The sequence below is a fragment of the Canis lupus genome, chromosome 7 (assembly GCF_048164855.1).
Source record: "Canis lupus baileyi chromosome 7, mCanLup2.hap1, whole genome shotgun sequence".
Lineage (NCBI taxonomy): Eukaryota > Metazoa > Chordata > Mammalia > Carnivora > Canidae > Canis > Canis lupus.
In genome coordinates this window covers 68,348,072-68,362,003 of record NC_132844.1, presented here as the reverse complement: position 1 = coordinate 68,362,003, position 13,932 = coordinate 68,348,072, and the positions used below count along the sequence as shown (strand labels likewise).

Sequence of the window (13,932 nt, the reverse complement as noted above, 5' to 3'; positions counted from 1 at the left end):
CCTTTTAACAGCCTCTCCCTGTTTCCCCCCCACCCTACAGCCCCTTCTTCTATAAGTTGGAGTTTTGTTGTTTTAATTTTTTTATGATTCCACGTATAAGTGATACCATACAGTTCTTATCCTTCTCTGATTTATTTCACCTTGCAGAGTATCCTCCAGTTTTTTTTTTTAATACCCTCCAGGTTTATTCATGTTGCAGCAAATGACAGGATTTCCTTCTTTTTTTTTTTTTTAATTTTTATTTATTTATGATAGTCACACAGAGAGAGAGAGGCAGAGACACAGGCAGAGGGAGAAGCAGGCTCCATGCACTGGGAGCCCGATGTGGGATTCGATCCCGGGTCTCCAGGATCGCGCCCTGGGCCAAAGGCAGGCGCCAAACCGCTGCGCCACCCAGGGATCCCGATTTCCTTCTTTTTTTAAGGCTGAATAATACTCCACTGTATATATACATACTATATGCATAATTATGTATAAATTGTATAAGTTATGCATACATAAATGTACATTACTATATTTCCTTATTCTATCCATCAATGTACACTTGGGTTGTTTCCATACTTTGGCTATCGTGAATAATGCTGTTGTAAACATGGGGGTGCATATATTTCTTCAAAATACTGATTATTTCCTTTGGATATATACCCAAAAGTGAAATTGCTGTATCATATGGTAGTTCTATTTTTAATTTCTTAAGGAACTTCCATACTGTTCTCCATAGTGGCTATACCAGTTTGCATTCCCACCAACAGGTTGCAGGGCTCCCTTTTCTCCACTTCCTTGGCAACGTTGGTTATTTCTTGTCTTTTGATTATAACCATTCTAACATATGTGAGGTGATCACTCACTGAGGTTTTGATTTGCATTTCCTTGATGTTGAGTGAAGTGGAGCATCTTTTCATGCACCTGTTAGCCATTGGTATATTTTCTTTGGAAAAATACTTCGTTACATCTTTTGCCCATCTTATTTTAAGTTAAGTTATTAACTTATTTATTTTAGAAATAGCAAGTAAGAAGGGGGAAGGGGCAGAGGAAGAGGGAGAAGGAGGATCTCAAGTAGACTCCACACTGAATGTGGAGCCCAGTGTGGGGCTCAACCCCATGTCCCTGAGATCACAACCCAAGCTGAAATCAAGAGTTAGACACTCAACTGACTGAGCCATCCAGGCGCTCCTCTTTAGCCCATGCTCGTTTTAAATTGAATTGGTGTTTTTTAGTTTGTTCGGTTTAGGTTAGGTTTTTTGGTGGGGGAGGGGGTTTGTTTTTTTGCTATTGAGTTTAAGCGCTCCTTGTATATTTTGAGTATCAAATATGTAGTTTGCAAATATCTTCTCCCATTCCATAGGTTGCCTTTTCGTTTTCTTGATAGTTTCCTTCACTGTGCAGAAGCTTTTTAGTTTGATGTACTCCCATTTCTTTATTATTGCTTTTGGTGTTAAATCCAAAAAATTGCCAAGACCAAACTTCCTGCTCATTTTTAGCAACTATTCGATCTAGCCCACCATTTGATTCCATTTTCCAAGTAAGGAAACTAAATTTCTAAGAGTTGAAAGAACTTGTTTAAGGTGTTAGAGTTGATAAATGAGGGAGGCCAGTTGGAGCTATCGCTTCTAAGTCTTAATAAGAGTGAATTTAAAGTAGAGGTGAGTTGAAGTATTGTTTTCACATTAATTTACAGTTACTTTTCAATTCCTCTTTTTTCAACCCAACTTATTACAGCGCTATCCTACTGCCCCCCTCCGCTCCCTGCTCACCCCGAACTCCAGACAAAAATGTTGTCAGTATATAAAGGAAAGTGACTTGGGAGAGGGAACTCCTGAGAGAAAACATGAGTTTTCCATTTCACTGTTTAAAGCTCGAATCATTTCTTCCCCTTCCTGCTGTCCAAGATGGAGGACTCTTACTTAGGTTTGGGATCTTTTCTGCTTTTGTTTTTATTTTGTGTAGGACTTGCAGAGTGGTGTGGTGATTTCAAACAAACTCTCAAATTAAGAGATTGAAGGAAACCTGAGTTACTCTGTCACCCACCTGCCTTAAACACAGTCACCTGTGTGTTGTCTAAAAGCAAACTTCTCCATAGAAACTCCAAGTGACTACCTCTGTGGTCCACCATTACTTGTGTGAAATCTCAGAAAATCCTTTCTCATTTCTGACTAAGATCTGTGCTTTCCACCCCATCAGTCTTAGTTCTACCTTGAGGGTCATGCACGCTGTTGTGCTTAATGGCTGTTTTGATATTTGAAGCTGCAGTTATGTCCTGCTGCTCTCAAACCTTTTTGTTTCCTTGCCAGGCACCCCAGTTCCTTCTCCTTTTCCTCAGATGACTTGACTTGTTCTCAAACTGCATCTGTCCTGGCTGTTGATGCATCCAGGTCATCAGGTCCTCTTGAAGTTGTATGACGTCATTGCAGATTTAATTATACAGTATGATGATTTTACTTGTCACATGGCCCCTGATAAAGCCTCATCAAGGAGTGTGATTGCCTCCTGCCCTCCTGAAAAATTAAAGGGGATAAATGTGTCTGTGAGCCCAAATCAAGGACTGTACGCAGGTACTCTCCAGAGCCCCTACACCCTCCTCAGGATGCCTTACACAGAGCTGCTCTGTGAAGTGACTGAGCTGCATGTGGCCTTGGGAAGCTTCTGCCTGTGAGACACAGCTGAGCCTCTCCCCTGTTGTGCAGACTCAATGTAGGTCCTCCTGGCACTCCATTATGGAACAATGCTTGTGACTGTTCTCCACCTGCCGGCAGAATATCTTGCTCTCGGTCCCCGAACCTTTCTCAGGCATTGTTGAACTCCCCATACCCTTAATTTGCAGGGAAAGCTGCTTTGGTACCAATTTTTCACTTGAAGTCAATAGGAGAGATGGGAACTAGGAAAGCCTGTGTTGTATAAATGACCCCCTAGCAGGCCCTGTAAAGAGTGTCTAAAACCCTCACTTTCCCTGGACTCGAAACTCTTCCTCTTCTTCCCTCTTGTATCAGTGACCAGGTTTCTCCCCGCCATCTCTCCCATTCCCACCCACCGTCCTGGTACCCCCTCAACAGCTGCCTCCTTGGGATTCTCCTGCTCACCTTTGGGCTTCTGCTCTAGTCCTTCTTACTTGTGGCTGCTTTTCACAATCCTGAATAGTTTGTATTACCTAGAAACCACCTTTGGTCCCTGATTTCTGCAGTACAGAGTCCACATTCTTCGCCTAGAGTTCATCGTACTCCAGGGATCCCTGGGTGGCGCAGCGGTTTGGCGCCTGCCTTTGGCCCAGGGCATGATCCTGGAGACCCGGGATCGAATCCCACATCGGGCTCCCGGTGCATGGAGCCTGCTTCTCCCTCTGCCTGTGTCTCTGCCTCTCTCTCTCGCTCTCTCTGTGACTATCATAAATAAATAAAAATTAAAAAAAAAAAATAGAGTTCATCGTACTCCAGAGAAAATGACCCCAGGGTCCAGCTTCTATACCTGGCTTTCTCTCTCATCTTCACTCTATTTTTTCCTGGCTCCAGGCAATTCCTTTACCCACAATTTTCCTCTACATTTTGGTTTACACCTTTTTTTTCCTGCTGGAATGGCTGTCAACGTTTTATTGAAATTCTACCCTTCCTTAAAGGCCCGCTCATTCATTTATTCAACACATTATCAAGAGCCTGTTGCACAGCAGAGATTGGTTTAGGAGCTGGGTGTACAGAAGTGAAATAGCAAACAAACACTCAGCTTTTGAGGAACTTACAGTCCAAGGGGAAGATAGATGTTAAACCAGCACAAACAAAAATATTTCACAAATGAAGACAAATGCTCTTAAAGAAGAACACAGTGCTGTGAGGGATGAGAGGTGGGGTAGGCTGCGTTTAGATCGAAGGAGTTAGCCTGATGATGAACAGTGGTAGGGACCAGAGAGCCCAGTTGCTGGAGAGAAGGAGGTCCAGTCTCTACTACAAACCCACCCGTGGGCACCTCAAGATCGCAGAGGCATCCCCTTTGGCTGTTGACTCCTCAAGGCACCGATTTGCACTTATGGGCATTGCTGATCTTATTTTTTTGTGCATGGCCTATCTCCCTAATGGGATCAGAGACATTTCAAGGATAGTAATCACAGTTCATTTTTACAAGCCCTTAGGTTCCCCTTCCCAGAATGGGCACTTAGAAATGTGAGCCAGTGGTTAAGGACCTCAGATGTTGGAGGTCCTGAGTCCATAAAATGTCATGTTCACTCCAAAGAGCTCAAGGTTTGGATTGCTAAAGACCTTGCCGTGTTTGGGCATAGATCTCTTTTTTTTTCTTCTCAAGGGAAATATAATAATTAAGTCCTTCTCCATCTCCCCCTTAAATTTTGAATTTTTTTTTTCATTCTCTAGTAATAAATCATAGGCCTTTTGTACTACCACTGAGGGATTCTAGAAAATATGTGATATAATTTGCTTCACAGATGAGAGCATAGAAATTTATGGGTTTCAGAAAAGGTTTATTGCTAATGTTTTGTGGATTTCTCAGTTTGATAGATTAGCTCCCCCCCCTTAATTTAAGTTGAAAATGTTTTACTAAAACATTTTGATTTTTGAAAGGGAGGGTTGAATTTGACATTTAAATGCCAGTATAAGTTTTAAGCTAACTCCATTTACTGCCTGCCCTCTCATACATAAACTAGTTAACATTTATAAAGAATGTTGAGAACAGAAGCCCCCTTGGAAATGTCACAGTGGATGTTACAACCCTTTCTACTTTCAAATCGCATATATTTAAGTCAAGAACAAAAATAGGTTTGGACTGTTCTTGGCCCTTCATCTTTTAAATTAGATTGAGAACAGAAAAGAACCAAACCAGATATGGGATATTTCAGTTAAAATACCAGCTTCTGCCCAGGTAGCTCCATCTGTCCCTGTAAGTCTCCAGAAGGGCTCGCTGCGGTGGAGTGAATGCATAACTAAACAAATCCTTAGCTGGGTCCGTGTGTTTAAAGCCATTTACAGACTTTATAGGCACTTAGTCGATAGAGCAGAAGAGTTAAGTTAGCATTTCTGACATATATGAATGCTGGTGGAATTGATTTGGCTAAAGAGAAAATTTCCCGACGCCCATTTTTTAAAAATCAGAAATATTGCTGCTAATTTAGAAATAAGGTCTTTGATGAGTCTCCCCCATTGGGGTATTAACCCAGAGATCTGGCCATGCTCCAGTTCAGATAATGCTGTTTCTCTGTGCTAAATTCCTCCTGAAGGTTCAATTAGATTTGGCCTTTATTCATCCTGGGCAACGACTGGAAAACTGCCAATTTCTAAGGCCGGAGCTTAGTGATGGATGCATTTGTCTCACTGCTGACAAAGATTTCAATGTATAATGTCCCAGGCCCTTGAGGGTGGAAACAGAGACTGATCTCAGTGAGGAACAAGTCTATTGGCCCTCACGCTGAGATGCGTTAACGTCTCTCTGTGCTCTGGAAAGGGTTCGCTTGCTAGGGTGGGCCCAAGCAGGCTGGATTTTGCTGCCTATTCAGACCCTGTAACTGGGAAAGAGGTCCACTAATTCGGTGTTTTATTCAAAGCCATCAGTGGTGTTAACATCCCCAGTTCCTTTGGTCTGTCAGTACACAAAGCAACATCTACTGGGTCTTGACACAGCTTGCGGAAAATGCCACCTGCATTTGGGGAGCATTGTGTGCCTCTACCAAGTTTGGGGCTGCGCACTTTACTGAATTTAGTTTAGACAGTGCTTCCTACTTGGATTAATGAAAATATATTTCCAAGTCTTTGTAGGCTTGACATTTCTTGGGTCATTGCATCATTTGCTAAATTTTATTCACTATGGTAATTGTGTCTATATTTCTTCAGTGTTGAGCTGGGAAAGGATGCAGCATCATAAATCAGGGGAGCTTAGTGAGAGGCAATCAAATCTACAAAGGTGAGGGCTCCACATTCAAAGAAAGGAAGCCTGAGCTGAGAGTGTGATTGACACCTGTAAAATCACAGGACTACAGAGGCCAGTCACAGCCCCGTTCCCAAATCCTAGCATAATGAGGTAAAACACAGATGTGGAAACTTGAAGGTGGTGTGTTAGAACAGCTCAACGAAACCACTCACGTTCCCTGGGTGGTAGTAATCCTGTGGGACTCATTACCCTCATGAATACGTTTGCTTAGGAACTGTCTTGCCATGAGTAACAGATGAAAAGGCATAGTCTGGGCTGGCCTCCCTGGAGCCCTGTTCCTAGCCACACTGCCTGTGGCCATCCAGGCTGGCTGAGAGGGTACACTTTATCAGCAGTTTGCTATAAGATGCCAACTACATGTCAGGCATTGTGCTAGGTGTTGGGTACAGGAGGTATAGATAAGGACACAGCTCTTTCTCTTAGGGCACTTTCTTGAAGGATATCAGGGGTGGCTTCTGAATTTTGTATAAGGAAGGTTTGGAGGCAGCAGTCTGATTGGAAGCAGAGGCTTGTCTTAATGATATACTTCACTGTTTTCACTTAAGTTTTATGTGTTAGATCAACAAAAATCGTTTCTAGATATGCTTTTATTTATGTCGTATGTAAGACTAAGAAAATGTTAGTTGTTTATACATTAAAGAATCTTTTCTTTGGGTTGGCTTGTCAAGGGACTGTTGAAATCACAGGTGGATAAATGTGCCCCAGCTCCAAGGTGCCCCTCCTTGAGGCAGCCATTGCCAGGCCCCATTTCTACATGTTTAATCTTAATGCCACATTGACATATGAGTCTTAAGGTAGTTGTTTGTTTTGCTGAGTTCCTTTCTACCTCAAGCCTGGCTACCTACCGGCCTAGAGGTTGCCATCCTGGGTCTGTCAGAGATCAGACAACTTCACCTCTCTTCCCAGTCTCACAGTTGATCTGTTGGTGATTTTGAGCAAATTATGGCCAACTCTGAGTAACAGTTTCTCCTTCTATAAAATAAAATAAAATGAGAATTTTCCGGCAGGCTCTCCCCATGGAATCTGAAAGGTCAGTGCTTTGCCTAGGACACATCAGGAGATTTGTTCAAAAGCCCAGCCTCTCAGAAATATAGTGGTGTCATCAGTGGCTGCCCTTCACAGGTGGCTGCCCCACCTCTCTCCACTCGCATCCTGCTTTGCATTCAGAGCAGGAAAGCTGTTCACACTAGGCTCATTTAAAACCACAGTTGAGGAGGTTATCATAGGATCCTTAATTTAGTGAGAGGCTCCAGTTTTCCCCTCAGCAGTTGGAGTGATTAAATGTCACACTATATCAGGGGAGTACCATTTAAGAACATGGATTTCATGCTGGGTGCTTCTACGTTCCCTGGTTGGTTTGGGGCATAGGACTGACCTACCTTGGCAGCACCTTGAATTGGGGCATTCGTTGAATTGAATTGGACTGACCAGCCAGAAGGATCTCAGGACCAGGACTGCTGTGAGGGCTTCACCTGCCCTGTCACAGTCAGCCCCCTGGAGCAGCTAAGATGTTATCCATATTTCTCATCATGCTGCCCAGACAGCCGGGCAGAACATTTTTGCTTTGAGCTCCAGTGCTTGCTTTCATTCATTGTAAAATGTTTGAGCCAGATAGTTCCCCAAATAGTAGTTCCTCTCCTTACAGATTAGTAAACTGAGGCCCACAAAGGATGCGACCTATCCAGAGTCTTGCAAGACCTTTGACGGTGCCCAGACCTCTGTTGCCTAGCAACATCTTTGGGACAGAGTAGGGACTGTTACTTGAATAAATGAACACACCCAGATCTCCTGGGATTTTGAGTAACAGTTCATTTTTCCTTTTTTGGTTTAAACTGTCAGCCTACCAAATCTGTTGGTTCAATGACTGATCTAGAATGATAGAAGATTACACCTATTTTCATGAAACAGATGATCACCCTTCCTGTTGCAAATGCCAAATGGAAAGTTTAACTCCTCATTGTTCTTTCCCTCATTTATGGCACTTTCAAGTAGTGGTCCTCGGTGTGAGTACAGACCGCACATAGGGACGTAGTAGAAATGAGAATCTTGGACTACTGAATTGACCCCTCTGGGGGTGAAGCCCAGCAACCAAAAACAGCCTCTCTAGGCAATTCCCTTGGTGCCGAAGTTTGACAACCACTGCTTCAAGAGCTGTCTTGGCAGAGTTTCCTCTAATGTAGGGTTGTATAACATTAGTAATCAAATAAAATTTAGTGCAAGTTTTATCTGACACATTTAATATATCCGTGGTAGTTAGTGTGCTAGCAGTAATTAGGCAAATGAAAAGCAGTTCTTTTAAATGGCTATTAGGAGTATTACCCAGGCAAATCAAGTTTTTATAGTTTTTTTCCCCCCCTCTGTTAGCTTTCTCCAGTATCTGATAGCGGCCATGCTGTTGGCAATTTCCCTCATTACACAGATCTACATCCTTCAGACACCCACAGAAATAACACTCATTCATATTTGAAGCTAGCTCTAATTTCTCAATTGTTGCAGTTCCCTGTGACCATCTATCTTAGGTTGAGTTCCCCTCAAAAGCAGGATTTAGATGCAAATAGTTTATTTGGGAGGTGATCTCCAGAAGCACTGGTAGGGGTTGGGGTCGTGAGAAAGAAAAGAAAGCAAGAAAAGGTTTGTGATCTCGGGGTTACCTCTCTGAACCCTGCAGCTCAGCCCCACTGGGAAACTCTGACAGATGGCTTCAGTTATCCCAGTGGAGGGTCGAGGGGGCAGGGTGTTCACTACCTCCAGTCAGTCTGGGTGAGAGCTGCCCCCATAGTTGGAAGACAGGCAAGACATTACTGCCCTGGCACTTCCAGTCTACTCAGGATTTGGGCCTGGAGGGCTCTGGTGGCCCAGAGAAAACCCACAGAGGGTTGCAGGTGCTTGTGGTTGCACACTCTCTGATGAAGCGGGCTCAGAAATGATGAGTGCTGAGAGAATATAGGCCAGTACTGATGGTACCTGTGACACCACCCATCAGTGGTCCCAGGTTTTTTTGCATGCACCCCTCCCCACCCCCAGGAGGTCTTTGTGGAGCACCACCATTATCCCTCTTGGCACTTCTTGGGACAGACCTGCTCCTGGGGTCCTGGTCCTGGAGGGGACCTAAAAGCAGCTACCAAGGATGGTGTCAGGAGGAAGGGAGACTGTGCTGTGAGAATACTCTGGATCTTAGAGTCTGAGCCAGGGAGAGGGCAAGATAGAGTAAATGAAAAAAGTCTGGCACTGTGCAAAGACGAAAAGGCAAAGCAGAGGATTCTAGGTAAGAGGAGTAGAAGGCAGAAGAGAAACTTAAATTTCTTGTCAGCAAAGCCTAACATGCCCTTTCCCCCAACCCTGAACAGCACTCTCGACTTGCCCACTCTTGGGTTCTAGTCTCTCCTGGCTACAAAGAATGATCAGAAGCCAGCCAGGCTGAGAAGAAAGGGAGCTGTGTGCCAGGCCTCCCTTTGGGTGGATCTGTTGGCACATTGTGGTTGCTTGCCAGACTGCAGAGGATAGAGGAACCAGAATTTTGCACTCTTACTGAGGTAGTCCTAACCTAGTTTTGACCGGTCAATGATAAAAGGAAAAAACTAAGGACAATGAGGAATGTCATGGTAGCACTGATAGGGTTTGGTTACCAGCTGTCTTTATTCAGATTATGTCTATTCTTTTTTTGTGCTTCATTGTCCTTTCTTCTATAAAACGAAGGAGATAATTTTCATGTTAACTTAATTTTTTTCCCATATTCAAGTTTTTTATTTTGAAATAATTATAGATTCACAGGGAGTTGTGGAAATAATAACAGAGAGATCCTTCACCCAGTGCCCTTCACCCAGCCTCTGCAATGGTAGTATATTACATAACCCTCATACAATATCAGAACCAGAAAAATTACATTGGTATAATCCACACACCTTACCCACATTCCACCAGTTTAACATGTTCATGTGTGCACACACACATGCATGTATGGTTCTTAATGGTTTTATTAGGTAGTAGGTTCATGTAATAACCACCACCACAATCAAGATAAGAACTGCTCTGTCATAAAGCTCTCCCTTGTACTTCCATCATGTTCATTTCTAAAGTCCTTGTTTACCATGAGAAATAAAATGGCAACCATATAACTTTCCCTTGATCCCAGTTAGGAGGGAAAATGGCCTACAAACTTGCTAAGTTTAGGGACCACTGCCCTGTGTCCCTTGTTGGAGTGAGACAGCGCAACACTCTGCCCAGAAGCCATTTTCCTTCCAGAGGCAAGTGTCCAGGGATGCAGAGACTTAAGGATAAGAACACTCATCTCTACCTGAGGCCTTTGCCTTCAGGGTTCAGCCTCTAGGGGCTTCAGTATCTTCCCCAAAGGTTGCTCCATGTTCTGACACTTCCCCAACTTGCAAAATCAGTGGGTATCTCAGCAGAGAGGCAGGAAGCAAGGTTGTAGGCCCTGTCTTGCCCATCTCCTTGCCTTGGTCAGGTTACTTAGCCTCTCCAAGCCCTTGTTTCCTTACTTGCCAAACTGAGAGCCATGTCTTCCTGTCCTTTTGTCACCACTGGCATGGTGATGAGTCCAGACGGCTAAATTCATTGATCCTTGTACCAGCTGTACTCACTTATTCCCACTTCTGGGAGCAAAGCATTTTTGAAAAAGGGGTAGAAGTTTTGTACTTCACAGTTTTGACTAGAACCATCCTGTTTATTTTCAACTGTGTAGGAGCATATTTGAGATTCTGATGCATGTGCACACACACAGAAACACACACACACACATAGACAGCCTGAGCTCAAAGACGTTTGAGAAAAACAAATCTCTTGTTGATCATGGCTACAGTGGATACTACACTTCCTTCAGTCTAAACTTACACTTTCTCTACACCAGTTCATGTGTTGCCCAATCCTTTAATTGGATAAGAGGTAGAATCTTAGATGACAAAGTATCCTGTACATCAGTTGATGGTAGCACCAGGAAGCCCCTCCTGGAACCCCTGCCTGATCTTTTGCCAGGGACTCTTGGGGGCCTCAACAAGCTTCTCCTTGTCCCATTCATTCTCTCCTCTAGGCCTAAGGGATTGGCACGCCTGTTCAGGCTAGACGGCCTGCCCTCTGTCTCTTCCCTCTCTCGTCTTATTCCAGCACTCTATGAGGAAATGACAAAGTTTTCCAGGGTCTCCCCAGTTTTGCTATAACTGAAATAGCCACACAGTCCTCTTTTTACTGCTGGTAACAAAAATGGAAAACTCAGAGGCCAGAAGAAATAGCCAATAAGTGGCCAACAATGGAGATGTTATAAAGTTATTGGAAATATTTAAGGCAATAATTATCCTGGGTATTAACTCAAACATTAATAAACCAGTTCTTTCCTTGGCTCCTCTGACTGACTTCTTCCTCATGAGGTTGTTGTCTTGAGGCTATGCATAGCTCCCTACCTCCTGGGCCTGCATGCAAAGCCCCTAGAGAACAGTTCTTGGCAGTGATAAATGCTTGCAAAAGAGTTGAGCCTGGTTGGTTGTGGTTGCTCGGGAATCTCGGTGCAGGCTGAGGCTAGAGATGGTCTTTGGTGGGTGGCCTGGGGATCTCCCAGACCAAAGGTTTTGCAATGTGGAGAGTACAGCATGTCCATCTTTTCTGCCTTTCTTCTCCCTGTATGCCACTTTTATTGATGATCTTCCTGAGAATATTCGTGCACTCTGTAATTGCAAAGCTCCCTTGGTAACAGGCCCAAGGGTGCAAGTCCACAGGGCTTCTTCTGGTGCAGGCAGTCTTCAGTGAGACTGTTTTGAAAAGGCTGTGTTTTTTCTGGTTATATGATGTGGTTGTATATTTGAACATGTAAGTTTAGCCCACACAGTTTCATGCTGCTGCCCATATAGGGAATAGCTTCTCTCAGGAGTCCCAGAAGACTGTGACCTTGCCCTGCCAGCCCACTGAGAAGCAAGGGCTTATGGCTCTCCCTTTACCAGTGTTCTTTCTTCAGCTGCTGGATCCTTTCCAAGGCCTCCCACTCCCCCTGCAGTCAAAGAGAGCATCTGACCTTGAGCCAGCGTCTCAGAATTTATTGGGCTAATTCAAGGATATCAAGTGAGATGGCAACTGACATGCTTTAGGAATACTGACATGGATGGCAAACTCCAAAGAAAAGCCAAGGGGGTGATAGCATTTAATCCAAGAGGCCCATGGCCCAGAGGAGCATGGAAGGGAGGCAGTGGCTTAGGAAAGGCATGCTGTTTAGTGACCGTGTTCTATTTCCTACAGTGGGTGGTGGGCTTATGGATGAGTTATTTCTTCCTGATGTCTGAAATCATAATATTATAAAATAGACCCTTTGGAATTTAAGAAATACTTCATTTTTTCAAGAGGAAAGAACACAGTTACTTGTGGAGGCCAGCCTAGGACTGATAATAGAGGTTGTTGACTGAGGAGTTTAGCAGTGAGACAGTGAGGGTGCAGATGGAGGCATGTTAGGTGGAAAGACTCCACATATCTGGGAAAGCTACCACTTTCCTCCTCTCATTTTCTCTTTGGGGAAAAAAAAATCTCAGATCCAAGAGAGATGGATTGTTCTAAACCCATCCCTCCCTAAGAATCGGTTAGATGTAACCACTTTAAAGGCTCTTCATCTGTTTTTCCACTGGGTATTGACTACACCCGTTCAGTGCTGGGTACTGGCTAGGAACCCCCATGGGAAATACAGAAGGAGCTGAAGGGGCATGGCGTGCACATGTTGAAGGACCAGGGATCATCCTCAGACTATATGTGAGATGTTTGCATTAGTATAGTATAGCTGGGCTGCCTCTGCCCAGAGATCCTAAAACAATGACCTTAGATGCAATTAGTCCAGAAAGGGTGCTGGCAGGGAACCGTGCTTTTCAAACACCAGCTGTGTGCCAGCCACTTACCCATGTTACCACATTTAATCCCATACCTTAGTGTGAAGCAGGTGTCATCATCCAAATTTATAGACGAGGTTCAGGTAGGTTCTGCATTTTGCCAGAGGGACAATCCAAGGAGAGAGCCTTGCTCTGACCCCCAAAACTTGTTTATGTTAGACTGCACACAATGTGGATAAGCATGGATGACTTGAGCTAGTCCTGGACAGAATCATAGGGTGAGGATTTGGGGACCACAGAGAAATTGAGAGAGAAGAGGCCTGCCCAGCTCGGGCTTGGGATCTCTCAAGCAGCAGGGATGTAGGTTGGTAGGTAGGGTGGGGTAAGAGGTAGACACCACCATTAGGCCTCCGACCAGGGTCAGATATCCCAGGTGCACCATTGTCCCTGGTCTCAAATTCTGCCTTCCTACCCAGAAAGTAATCATCCTCCATGTCCTTATTCTCATGGATAAGAGAGTTATTGGAAATATTTAAGGCAATAATTATCCTGGGTATTACTCAAACATTAATAAACCAGTTCTTTCCTTGGCTCCTCTGACTGACTTCTTCCTCATGAGGTTGTTCCACATATCTTACCCCCATGAGTATACTTGGGGGATATAAGGATGCCATTCCCATAGTTTTTTGGACTCCCTGATGGGTAGGGCAGGGCACAGACTAGTTCCTAGCTCAGGTTTTTACTTTAGGGTGACCTTAGATGCCCTTGAGCTTCAGAAAACATGTAAAAGACTTGGAAGACTCAGGGTAGGTAAAGGGTACCATGTGGAGGGGAAGGATCTTAGTTAGCCTGGTGACTCTCTGTCTCAGAGCTCCAGTTTGAGATCTGGGCTGCCAGGAATTCCTGCTACCAAGTGCTGTGTGCAAGTGAATGGTGGCTGGAAATTTGACTTGCCTAAGATAGCCTCTGAGTGGATAGAATGTAAGAGGCCATGACTTGCTATTGCCTTTGATCTGTAACTCACACGGCCCTAGCTGGTTGGCCCTGGCCCCTGGCAGTGATTAGTGAAGGCATAAGGCATTGTGCAAACAGGAACTGCAGTGAGGAAGAAGGAAGGGCTGAGAGTACTCTGGGATTCACCTAGGTTTGTTTACCAGCCCTCAGTGGAGAGGCTTTTCAGAAAGAAGAAGCCAGAGAGGGG

The 13,932-nt window shown here is 44.3% G+C and overlaps 1 protein-coding gene across 11 annotated transcripts in view; it reads left to right on the top strand.

Moving 5' to 3' along the window:
• The window catches only part of ANKS1A (ankyrin repeat and sterile alpha motif domain containing 1A), a 178,698-nt gene that overhangs the window by 123,176 nt on the left and 41,590 nt on the right, over positions 1-13,932 (top strand). The gene's annotated exons all lie outside the window — the stretch shown is intronic.